Source organism: Arachis hypogaea, chromosome 9 (genome assembly GCF_003086295.3).
Source record: "Arachis hypogaea cultivar Tifrunner chromosome 9, arahy.Tifrunner.gnm2.J5K5, whole genome shotgun sequence".
Lineage (NCBI taxonomy): Eukaryota > Viridiplantae > Streptophyta > Magnoliopsida > Fabales > Fabaceae > Arachis > Arachis hypogaea.
Window position 1 is genome coordinate 33,325,807 of NC_092044.1, and position 12,749 is coordinate 33,338,555.

A 12,749-nucleotide genomic window follows, 5' to 3' on the forward strand; every position below is an offset into this window, starting at 1 on the left:
AAGCTTAGAGTGGAAGTCCAAACCTTCAGACAGAAGGAAGGAGAATCCCTCTATGAAGCTTGGGAAAGATACAAACAATTAATCAGAAAGTGTCCTTCTGATATGCTTTCTGAATGGAGCATCATAGGTATTTTCTATGATGGTCTCTCAGAACTATCCAAGATGTCTCTGGATAGCTCTTCTGGAGGATCTCTTCATCTGAAGAAGACGCCTACTGAAGCTCAAGAACTGACTGAAATGGTTGCAAATAACCAATTCATGTACACTTCTGAAAGTAATCCTGTGAACAATGGGACTAGTCAGAAGAAAGGAGTTCTTGAGATTGACACTCTGAATGCCATATTGGCTCAGAATAAAATATTGACTCAACAAGTCAATATGATTTCTCAAAGTCTGTTTGGAATGCAAAATGCACCAAGCAGTACTAAGGAAGCTTCATCTGAGGAAGAAGCTTATGATCCTGAGAACCCTTCAATGGAAGAGGTGAATTACATGGGAGAACCCTATGGAAACACCTACAATCCTTCATGGAGGAATCATCCAAATCTTTCATGGAAGGATCAACAGAGACCTCAACAAGGTTTCAATAACAATAATGGTGGAAGAAACAGGTTTAGCAACAGCAAGCCTTTTCCATCATCTTCTCAGCAACAGACAGAGAGCTCTAAGCAGAATACCTCTGACTTAGCAACAATGGTCTCTGATCTAATCAAAACCACTCAAAGTTTCATGACTGAGACAAGGTCCTCCATCAGAAATTTGGAAGGACAAGTGGGTCAGCTGAGCAAGAAAATTACTGAACTCCCTCCTAGTACTCTTCCAAGCAATACAGAAGAAAATCCAAAAGGAGAGTGCAAGGCCATCAACATGGCCGAATTTGGAGAGGAAAGAGAGGCAGTGAACGCCACTGAGGAAGACCTCACTGGACGTCCACTGGCCTCCAATGAGTTCCCCAATGAGGAACCATGGGAATCTGAGGCTCAGATTGAGACCATAGAGATTCCATTGAACTTACTCCTGCCATTCATGAGCTCTGATGAGTATTCTTCCTCTGAAGAGGATGAGTATGTCACTGAAGAGCAAGTTGCTAAATACCTTGGAGCAATCATGAAGCTAAATAACAAGTTATTTGGAAATGAGACTTGGGAGGATGAACCTCCTTTGCTCACCAAAGAACTGGATGACTTGTCTAGGCAGAAATTGCCTCAAAAGAGACAGGATCCTGGGAAGTTTTCTATACCTTGTACCATAGGCACCATGACCTTCAAGAAGGTCTTGTGTGACTTAGGGTCAAGTGTAAACCTCATGCCCCTCTCTGTAATGGAGAAGCTAGGGATCTTTGAGGTGCAAGCTGCAAAAATCTCACTAGAGATGGCAGACAACTCAAGAAAACAAGCCTATGGACTTGTAGAGGATGTTCTGGTTAAGGTTGAAGACCATTACATCCCTACTGATTTCATAGTCCTAGAGACTGGGAAGAGCATGGATGAATCCATCATCCTTGGCAGACCCTTCCTAGCCACAGCAAAGGCTGTGATTGATGTTGATAGAGGAGAGTTGATCATTCAAGTGAATGAAGAATCCTTGGTGTTTAAGGCCCAAGGATATCCCTCTGTCATCATGGAGAGGAAGCATGAAGAGCATCTCTCAAAACAGAGCAAAACAGAGCCCCACAGTCAAACTCTAAGTTTGGTGTTGGGAGGCCACAACCAAACTCTAAGTTTGGTGTTGAACCCCCACATTCAAACTCTAAGTTTGGTGTTGGGAGGTTCCAACATGGCTCTGAGTATCTGTGAGGCTCCATGAGAGTCCTCTGTCAAGCTAATGACATTAAAAAGTGCTTGTTGGGAGGCAACCCAATGTTTTATAATTAACTATTTTCTTTTGCTATTTTATGTCTTTTGTAGGTTGATGATCATGAGAAGTCACAAAATTAATTGAAAAAGCAAAAACAGAATGAAAAACAGGAAGAAAAACAGCACACCCTGGAGGAAGAACTCACTAGCGTTTAAACGCCAGTGAGGCTAGCAGTTGGGCGTTTAACGCCCAGTCTGGCACCATTCTGGGCGTTTAACGCCAGAAAGGGGCACCAGACTGGCGTTAAACGCCAGGAAAGGGCAAGAACCTGGCGTTAAACGCCAGAAATGGGCACCATCCCGGCGTTTAACGCCAGAATTGGCTCAAAACGTGTTTTTGAGTGCCATTTGGTGCAGGGATGACTTTTCCTTGACACCTAAGGATCTGTGGACCCCACAGGATCCCCACCAACCCCACCACCCTCTCTCTTCTTCACCCATTCACCAATCACCTCAACACCTCTCTCCCAAAAACCCCCCACCTATCAAATCCCACAAAGCCATCTCCCTCTCCTCCATTTCTTCTTCTTCTACTCTCTTCTTTCTTCTTTTGCTCGAGGACGAGCAAACCTTTTAAGTTTGGTGTGGTAAAAGCGTTGCTTTTCGTTTTTCCATAACCATTTATGGCATCCAAGGCCGGAGAAACTTCTAGAAAGAGGAAAGGGAAGGCAAAAGCTTTCACCTTCGAGTCATGGGAGATGGAAAGATTCATCTCAAGGGTGCATCAAGACCACTTCTATGAAGTTGTGGCCTTGAAGAAGGGTCAACTTTGATCAAAGGTTGGACCAAGTCCTCATAGACATTTGTGAAGAGGGCGTTCAATAAAAGAGAGATTCAAGAGGGAAGCCGGTTCAACTGAGAAGGCATGACCTCAAGCCCATCACTAAGAAAAGGATGAGACCCCACTCATCATGAAATCCCTGAGATGCCTCAAGGGATGCACTTTCCTCCACAAAACTGTTGGGAGCAAATCAACACCTCCCTAGGAGAATTGAGTTCCAACATGGGACAACTAAGGGTGGAGCACCAAAAACACTCCATTCTCCTCCATGAAATTAGAGAAGATCAAAGAATCATGAGAGAGGAGCAACAAAGACAAGGAAGAAACATTGAGGAGCTCAAGCACTCCATAAGACCTTCAAGAGGAAGAACAAGCCGCCTTCACTAAGGTGGACCCGTTCTTTAATCTCCTTGTTCTTTATTCTTCTGTTTTTCGAAAATTTATGCTTATGTTTATCCATGTTTGTGTCTTATGATCATTAGTGTCTTAGTGTCTATGCCTTAAAGTTATGAATGTCCTATGAATCCATCACCTCTCTTAAATGAAAACTGTTTTTATCACAAAAGAACAAGAAGTACAGGATTTCAAATTCATCTTTAAAACTAGCTTAATTAGTTTGATGTGGTGACAATACTTTTTGTTTTCTGAATGTATGCTTAAACAGTGCATATGTCTTTTGAATTTGTTGTTCATGAATGTTAAAATTGTTGGCTCTTGAAAGAATGATGAAAATGGAGACATGTTACTGAGGATCTGAAAAATCATAAAAATGATTCTTGAAGCAAGAAAAAGCAGTGAATACAAAAAAAAAGAGAGAAAAACGAAAAAAAAAAAGAAGAAAAACGAAAAATATATAATAAGAGTTGTGATCCAAGCCAAATAAGAGTGTGCTTAAGAACCCTGGACACCTCTAATTGGGGACTTTAGCAAAGCTGAGTCACAATCTGAAAAGGTTCACCCAATTATGTGTCTGTGGCATGTATGTATCCGGTGGTAATACTGGAAGACAGAGTGCTTTGGGCCACAGCCAAGACTCAATAAGTAGCTATGTTCAAGAATCATCATACTTAACTAGGAGAATCAATAACACTATCTGGATTCTGAGTTCCTAAAGAAGCCAATCATTCTGAATTTCAAAGGATAAAGTGAGATGCCAAAACTGTTCGGAGGCAAAAAGCTACTAGTCCCGCTCATCTAATTTGGAGCTAAGTTTCATTGATAATTTGGAGTCTATAGTATATTCTCTTCTTTTTATCTTATTTGATTTTCAGTTGCTTGAGGACAAGCAACAATTTAAGTTTGGTGTTGTGATGAGCGGATAATTTATACGCTTTTTGGCATTGTTTTTAGTATGTTTTCAGTAGGATTTAGTTAGTTTTTAGTATATTTTTATTAGTTTTTAGTTAAAATTTACTTTTCTGGACTTTACTATGAGTTTGTGTGTTTTTCTGTGATTTCAGGTATTTTCTGGCTGAAATTGAGGGACCTGAGCAAAAATCTGATTCAGAGACTGAAAAGGACTGCAGATGCTGTTGGATTCTGACCTCCCTGCACTCGAAGTGGATTTTCTGGAGCTACAGAAGCCCAATTGGCGCGCTCTCAACGGCGTTGGAAAGTAGACATCTTGGGCTTTCCAGCAATATATGATAGTCCATACTTTGCCCAAGATTTGATGGCCCAAACCGGCGTTCAAAGTCACCCTCAGAAATCCCAGCGTTAAACGCCGGAACTGGCACCAAAATGGGAGTTAAACGCCCAAACTGGCATAAAAGCTGGCGTTTAACTCCAAGGAGAGTCTCTACACGAAAATGCATCAATGCTCAGCCCAAGCACACACCAAGTGGGCCCGGAAGTGGATTTTTATGTCATTTACTCATCTCTGTACACCCTAGGCTACTAGTTCTCTATATATAGGACCTTTTACTATTGTATTTTCATCTTGGTTCTTCTGGTTCCCTCTCTGGGGCCGAAACCAATGATCACTTTTGTTCTTATGTATTTTCAACGGTGGAGCTTCTACACACCATAGATTAAGGTGTGGAGCTCTGCTGTACCTCGAGTATTAATGCAATTACTATTGTTCTTCCATTCAATTCCGCTTGTTCTTGTTCTAAGATATCACTTGTTCTTCAACTTGATGAATGTGATGATCCGTGACACTCATTATCATTCTCACCTATGAACAAGGTGACTGACAACCACTTCTGTTCTACAAGCAACCAAGGCTCTAGTGAATATCTCTTGGATTCTTTAACCGGAATCTTCGTGGTATAGGCGAGAACTGATGGCGGCATTCAAGAGAATCCGGAAGGTCTAACCTTGTCTGTGGTATTCTGAGTAGGATTCAATGATTGAATGACTGTGACATGCTTCAAACTCCTGAGGGCGGGGCGTTAGTGACAGACGCAAAAGAATCACTGGATTCTATTCCGGCCTGATTGAGAACTGACAGATGAATTCCGCTATGCTGTGACAGAGCATATGCAATCGCTTTCACTGAGAGGATGGGAGGTAGCCACTGACAACGGTGAAACCCTTGCTTAAGCTTGCCATGGAAAGGAGTAAGAAAGATTGGATGAAGACAGTAGGAAAGCAGAGAGACGGAAGGGAAGGCATCTTCATGCGCTTATCTGAAGTTCCTACCAATGAATTACATAAGTACCTCTATCTTTATCTTTGTGTTATTTTCGTTCATCACCATATACATTTGAGTTTGCCTGACTAAGATTTACAAGATGACCATAGCTTGCTTCAATACTAACAATCTCCGTGGGATCGACCCTTACTCGCGTAAGGTTTATTACTTGGACGACCCAGTGCACTTGCTGGTTAGTTGTGCGAAGTTGTGTAATGCCATGGTATTGAGCCACCAAGTTTTTGGGGTTCATGACCGGGGATTATGAGAGTTGTGAAAAAGTATTGTTCACAATTTCGCGCACCAGTGTCCTTAGCACTTGAATCAGTGCTTCCTCTTCCTGTGAATTTAAAGCAGAGCTTATAATCACTGGAAAAGTGTCACCTTCTCCCAGAAATGCATATTTCAGGGATGGTGGTAGTGGTTTGAGTTCAGGCTTGGGGGGCTTATCCTCCTCCTGAGGAATTTTCGAAAATTCCTTTGCTTCCTCTAGTTCTTCTTGATCAGGTTGAGCATCTTTGAAGATGTCCTCAAGCTCTGATTCTAGGCTTTCAGTCATATTGATCTCTTCTACCAGAGAGTCAATAATGTCAGCGCCCATGCAGTCATTTGGTGTGTCTGGATGCTGCATAGCTTTTACAGCATTCAACTTGAACTCATCCTCATTGACTCTCAAGGTTACTTCCCCTTTTTGTACATCAATGAGAGTTCGTCCAGTTGCTAGGAAAGGTCTTCCTAGAATGAGAGTTGCAGTCTTGTGCTCCTCCATTTCCAGCACTACAAAGTCAGTGGGAAAGGCAAATGGCCCAACCTTGACAATCATGTCCTCAATTATGCCTGATGGATGTTTAATGGAGCCATCAGCAAGTTGGAGGCATATCCGGGTTGGTTTGACTTCTCTAGTCAACCCAAGCTTTCTGATAGTGGATGCAGGTATTAGATTGATGCTTGCTCCAAGATCACATAGGGCTGTCTTGGTGCAAGCACCTTCTAATGTGCATGGTATCATAAAGCTTCCTGGATCTTGAAGCTTTTCTAGTAAGCTCTTTAATATGACTGCACTGCATTCTTCAGTGAGAAACACTTTTTCAGTTTCTCTCCAATCCTTCTTATGACTTAAGATTTCTTTCATGAACTTAGCATAAGAAGGTATTTGCTCAAGTGCCTCTGCAAACGGAATCTTTATTTCAAGAGTCCTTAGATAGTCTGCAAAGCGGGCAAATTGCTTATCCTGCTCCGCTTGGCGGAGTTTTTGAGGATAAGGCATTTTGGCTTTATATTCTTCAACCTTAGATGCTGCAGGTTTATGCCTTACAGAAGTGGTTAAAGAAGCCTTGTTAGAGGGATTACTGTCAGCACTCTCAGGTGTCTGATTCTCCCTAGGCGTCTGAACGCCAGGGTTGGGTGGAAATTGGGCGTTTAACGCCAACTTTTCCCCCTTTTCTGGCGTTTGAACGCCAGAACTGGGCAAGGAGTGGGCGTTTAACGCCAGCTTTCCTTCCCTTTCTGGCGTTTGAACGCCAATGACATTCCTCTCTGGGATCTTACTGTCCTCAGAGGGATTTTGAACAGTAGTTTGGTTGTCCTCTGTCAATTGTTCCTTGTTTGGCTTTTTACTCTTTTGAGCAGTGTTATTCAGGGTCTTCCCACTCCTCAATTGAACTGCTTGACATTCCTCTGTTATCTGTTTAGATATTTGCTGTTTTGCTTGATTCAACTGCAGTTCTATGCTCTTGTTAGCAACTTTAGTTTCATAGAGCATCTCTTTAAAGTCTGCTAACTGTTCTGTCATCAGGAGCAATTGTTGATTAAGCTCAATTATCTGTTCTTGAGGACTAGGGTCAGTGACTACTGTCATGACTTCCTCTTTTGGAGAGAACTCATTGCTAGAATACAAATATTGGTTTCTAGCAACAGTGTCTATAAGCTCTTGAGCTTCTTCAATTGTCTTCCTCATGTGTATAGATCCACCAGCTGAGTGGTCTAAAGACATCTGAGCTTTTTCTGTAAGCCCATAGTAGAAAATGTCTAACTGTACCCACTCTGAAAACATTTCAGAGGGACATTTCCTTAGCATACCTCTATACCTCTCCCAGGCATTATAAAGGGATTCATTATCCTCTTGTTTAAAGCCTTGGATGTCCAGCCTTAACTGTGTCATCCTTTTTGGAGGGTAAAAATGATTCAGGAATTTGTCTGACAACTGTTTCCATGTTTTTATGCTTGCTGTAGGTTGGTTATTCAACCACCTTTTAGCTTGATCTTTTACAGCAAATGGAAACAGTAATAGTCTGTAGACATCCTGATCTACCTCTTTATCATGTACTGTGTCAGCAATTTGTAAAAACTGTGCCAGAAACTCAGTAGGTTCTTCCTGTGGAAGACCGGAATACTGGCAATTTTGCTGCACTATGATAATGAGTTGAGGATTTAATTCAAAGCTGCTTGCTTTGATGGGAGGTGTACAGATGCTACTCCCATATGCAGCTGTAATGGGGTTAGCATATGACCCCAGAGTCCTTTTGGACTGATTAATCCCACTTAAATCCATAATGGACAAAAGGGAAATGATAATGATTGCAAGGAGATAAATTTTGTTTTTTTTTTTTGAATTAACGAAGAAAAATAAAATAAAATAAAATAAAAGTAAAATAAAAATTTGAAAATCAAAAAGAAAATAAGATCAAAGCAAATTGAAAACTGAATCAATTAGTTAATTAAAAAGATTTTGAAAACAGCAATTAGAAAGATATGATTGAAAAATTTTTTTATGAAAAAGATTTGATTTTTTTTAAAAAGAGGAAAGAGAAAAACACAAAAGACACCAAACTTAAAATTTTTAGAAAATCAAAAAGGGACTAAGAACATGCAAAATCGAAAATTAAAAGAAAAACAAAAGCATGCAATTGACACCAAACTTAAAATATGAAACTAGACTCAACTAAAAGACTCTAAACCAACAAAAATAAAACAGTCCTAATCTAAGCAACAAGATAAGCCGTCAGTTGTCCAAACTCAACAATCCCCGGCAACGGCGCCAAAAACTTGGTGCACGAAATTGCAATCACACTTTTGCAACTCCGCACAACTAACCAGCAAGTGTACTGGGTCGTCCAAGTAATACCTTGCGTGAGCAAGGGTCGATCCCACAGAGATTGTCGGCTTGGAGCAAGCTATGGTTATCTTGTAAATCTTAGTCAGGATATCAGAAATTATCAGGATTGATTGTGAAAGACAAAAGAACACGAAATGATTACTTGTTTTGCAGTAATGGAGAATAGGTTGAGGTTTGGAGATGCTCCATCTTCTGAATCTCTGCTTTCCTACTGTCTTCTTCTTCAAACACGCAAGTCTCCTTCCATGGCAAGCTGTATGTAGGGTTTCACCGTTGTCAATGGCTACCTCCCATCCTCTCAGTGAAAACGATTGCATATGCTCTGTCACAGCACGCGGAATTCATCTGTCGGTTCTCAATCAGGCCGGAATAGAATCCAGTGATTCTTTTGCGTCTGTCACTAACGCCCCGCCTTCAGGAGTTTGAAGCTCGTCACAGTCATTCAATCATTGAATCCTACTCAGAATACCACAGACAAGGTTTAGACCTTCCGGATTCTCTTGAATGCCGCCATCAATCCTAGCTTATACCACGAAGATTCCGATTAAAGAATCCAAGAGATAACTACTTAATCTAAGGTAGAACGGAGGTGGTTGTCAGGCACACGTTCATAGTTGAGAATGATGATGATTGTCACAGATCATCACATTCATCCGGATTAAGAACAAGTATTATCTTAGAATGGAAGCAAGCATGATTGATTAAGAAACAGTAGTAATTGCATTAATCCATCAAGACACAGCAGAGCTACTCACCCCCAACCATGGGGTTTAGAGACTCATGCCGTGGAAGATACAATGAGAAACGTGTAAAGTGTCATGAGGTACTGATACAATGTCAAAAGATCCTATTAATAGTAAACTAGTAGCCTAGGGTGTACAGAAATGAGTAAATGACGTAAAAATCCACTTCTGGGTCCACTTGGTGTGTGCTTGGGCTGAGCAATGAAGCATTTTCGTGTAGAGACCTTTTCTGGAGTTAAACGCCAGCTTTCATGCCAGTTTGGGCGTTTAACTCCAAGTTTTATGCCAGTTCCGGCGTTTAACGCTGGAATTTCTGAGGGTGAATTTGAGCGCCGGTTTGGGCCATCAAATCTTGGGCAAAGTATGGACTATCATATATTGCTGGAAAGCCCAGAATGTCTACTTTCCAACGCCGTTGAGAGCGCGCCAATTGGGCTTCTGTAGCTCCAGAAAATGCGCTTCGAGTGCAGGGAGGTCAGAATCCAACAGCATCTGCAGTCCTTTTTGGTCTCGGAATCAGATTTTTGCTCAGGACCCTCAATTTCAGCCAGAAAATACCTGAAATCACAGAAAAACACACAAACTCATAGTAAAGTCCAGAAAAGTGAATTTTAGCTAAAAACTAATAAAAATATACTAAAAACTAACTAGATTATACTAAAAACATACTAAAAACAATGCCAAAAAGCATACAAATTATCCGCTCATCAGACAGCAGACCGTGGTGCAAGACGAGTCTCCCTGGAAAAAGAGGAGTGTATTCTTTGATTTGCCGTACTGGGAGAACAACGAGTTACGTCACAACCTTGATGTGATGCACATAGAGAAGAATGTATGCGGCAACATTGTTTTCACCATGTTGAACGAGAGCGGTAAGTCCAAAGACCACCTAAAAGCTCGAAAAGATCTCCAATTGATGGGCATCCGACATGATATGTGGCCAGTTGAAGGTGGAAAGTATCCCGCTGCAGTTTTTACCATGCGGAATCCAGAGAAGGATGTCTTTCTTAGGACAATTAAGAATGTGGTCTTTCCAGACGGGTACTCTAGTAACATCTCTCGCTGCGTTGATTTAAAACAGCGCAAGTTATTCGGCTTGAAGAGTCATGACTGTCATATTCTAATGGAACATCTACTGCCAATTGCGTCAAAACACGTGTTACCCACCCCAGTGTCTGCCATCTTGGCTGAGTTATCAGCCTTTTTTCGAATAATATGCAGTAAATCCATAGATCCTCAACAACTTCCTCTCCTTCAGGATCGTGTAGTCCATACCTTGTGCCACATGGAGATGATATTTCCACCTTCCTTCTTCACAGTTATGGTTCATCTAACGATGCATTTGGTCGAGGAGGTCCGTCTCGGTGGCCCAGTGCATTACCGGTGGATGTACCCAATTGAGAGGTAAAGATCTACTTAAGTTTTCTCGACCTCTATAACTAGGATTGTTGTCACCTATTAATTTATGTTATTTACTCGAAGGTACCTAGGTCGTCTCAAACAGTACGTGCGTAACAGGGCACAACCAGAAGGATCGATTGCAGAGGGCTACTTATCCGAGGAGATTCTCACGTTCTGTTCAAGATACTTAGATAATGTCGAGACTAGGATCAACCGACCGACGCGCGTTGACGACCGACCGAGCGATGCTCCAGAGAGCGAGATTGCCGACATGTTCCCAGAGGTTGGAAAGTCGGTCGGGGCAGCTTCATATTTTACTCTAACAGCAACCGAACAGCTTCAAGCACATCGTCATGTACTGGTGAATTGCAGTGCTGTAGAGACATTCTTGGAGTAAGTACAACAGCCTAAGTTCTAAAATTATACAGTTAGCCAATTTGGGTAGTGATAGAAATGAACTTGAACAAACTTTGTCTATGCACAGTGAGTACAGAGCCTTCACAAAGAGAAAACTGCGAGGTAAAACAAGGTCGCAGTCTCACATAGATACTGTTGTGCACAGAGAATTTTCAAACTGGTTCAGGCATAAGGTAATCTATAATATCTCAGGATCCTACAACCCTTTGATGCCTTCTTGTCTCTAATGGTTCAATGTCAGGTCCAATTTGGAAGCACGGATCATTCGAACGAGTTACAGTGGCTCGCCTGCGGTCCCCGTGCTCAGGCCAGTCGCTATCAGGCTTACAACGTCAATGGATTTAAATTCAGGACCATGTCGAGGGAGGAAGGGATGAAAACACAGAATAGTGGGGTCTATGTCACTTCGGATACTAGAAGTTATGCAAGTAAACGGGATGCCAATGTTGCTGTTGGCGGTGTCTCGTATTACGGGAGATTAGTAGACATCATCGAGCTAAATTATAGCGGTCAATTCACTGTAGTATTATTCAAGTGCCTTTGGGCGGACACTACGTCGGGCAGAGGCATCCGGCAAGACGTTTTGGGCCACACCTGTGTCAATTTTTCCAATCCTATCCACACCGGTGATCGAGAAGACGATGAGCCGTATATCTTGGCATCTGAGGCGCGTCTTGTGTTCTACGTGGAGGATGAGGTGGAGAACGGATGGAGTGTAGTGGTCCATGTGAAGCCAAGAGATTTGTTTGACATGGGCGAAGATTATGAACATTGTGAGGTCGAATTTCATCCACAGTCCTGTATGAGTAGCCTCCCTGAATTTGATGTCGAAGGCCTGCGGTTGACGAGAGACGGCGATTTAGAAGAGTCCACCATCGAAAGGGTTGAAGATTGTGAAGAGGCCGCCGAATCCTAAAATGCTGTTCTCCATCATGCATGTAGTTCATATTTCAGTAGATTGTATTTTAGTCATATTCTCCGACAATAGGTTGATTTGATTGAGTTATTTTAGATTTTTCAAAACGCATCGTCTCATATAAAGCTCTTTTATTTATCTGGGTTTTGACAACGCTGTTTTCTATCCTTTAAGACTTCCTATAGTCACATTTTTATATTGTCTTTGTACATTCTTTCTATTTTTGGTGGATTATCAGGGAAATTGGAGACCAGAGACTTCTTTCTCATTACCAGAAGCCATTGGTTCGCAGAGAAGATGATAGAAGCGTCTCCGTTCTCTTCGTTGGACCACGCAACGTCCTTTGCAAGGCAATTGTGGTTCAAAGAGTCCCGCATACAATCATGGTTGGATGCGTTCTCTGGACAAAGTCACCTTTTTCGAGCCATTAGTTATGCACCTGGTTCAATGATGAAGGTTTGTTTGCCGCTGCACAGTTTAATTTTTTAAACCATTTTCTTATTTGTCAAAAGAAACCATATTTATGTGGTTATTCTAAAATTTTAGGAAATGCTTCATTGGGACCGAAAGTACCGGGCTAAATTTGGGTTTGAGTTTATAACAAGTACGGAAAAGTGGTGCTCACAGGAAATACTTGACGAGGTGAAGGTAAATATTCATGTTTTACCATCCTTTGCCTTGGCATGATGTGCGCTGGCTCAATTTGGGTTTCATATTCTACTTATTGCTCAATATTTTACTTTTGGAAAATGAAATTTAATTTTTTTTCATAGCTGCAGTACTTATACATTAATTATGCTTGTTTGTGCAGTCACGCTATGAGAACTCTCTTGTCGTTGAACTGGATTATGCAGCACAGGAGGAATTTAAACTCATAGCATTCGG

At 41.6% G+C, this 12,749-nt stretch overlaps 1 long non-coding RNA gene and 1 other non-coding gene across 2 annotated transcripts; one reads left to right on the plus strand and one right to left on the minus strand.

Annotated features, from left to right (window-relative positions):
- LOC112713953 (small nucleolar RNA R71) lies at positions 1 to 108 on the minus strand. Its single transcript, XR_003158913.1, has one exon. It is a non-coding gene; the product is annotated as a small nucleolar RNA R71 (small nucleolar RNA).
- Positions 109 to 12,183: 12,075 nt separating this feature from the next.
- LOC140174963 (uncharacterized) lies at positions 12,184 to 12,749 on the plus strand. The gene is made up of 3 exons (XR_011865119.1): positions 12,184 to 12,320; positions 12,411 to 12,512; positions 12,676 to 12,749. It is a non-coding gene; the product is annotated as an uncharacterized lncRNA (long non-coding RNA).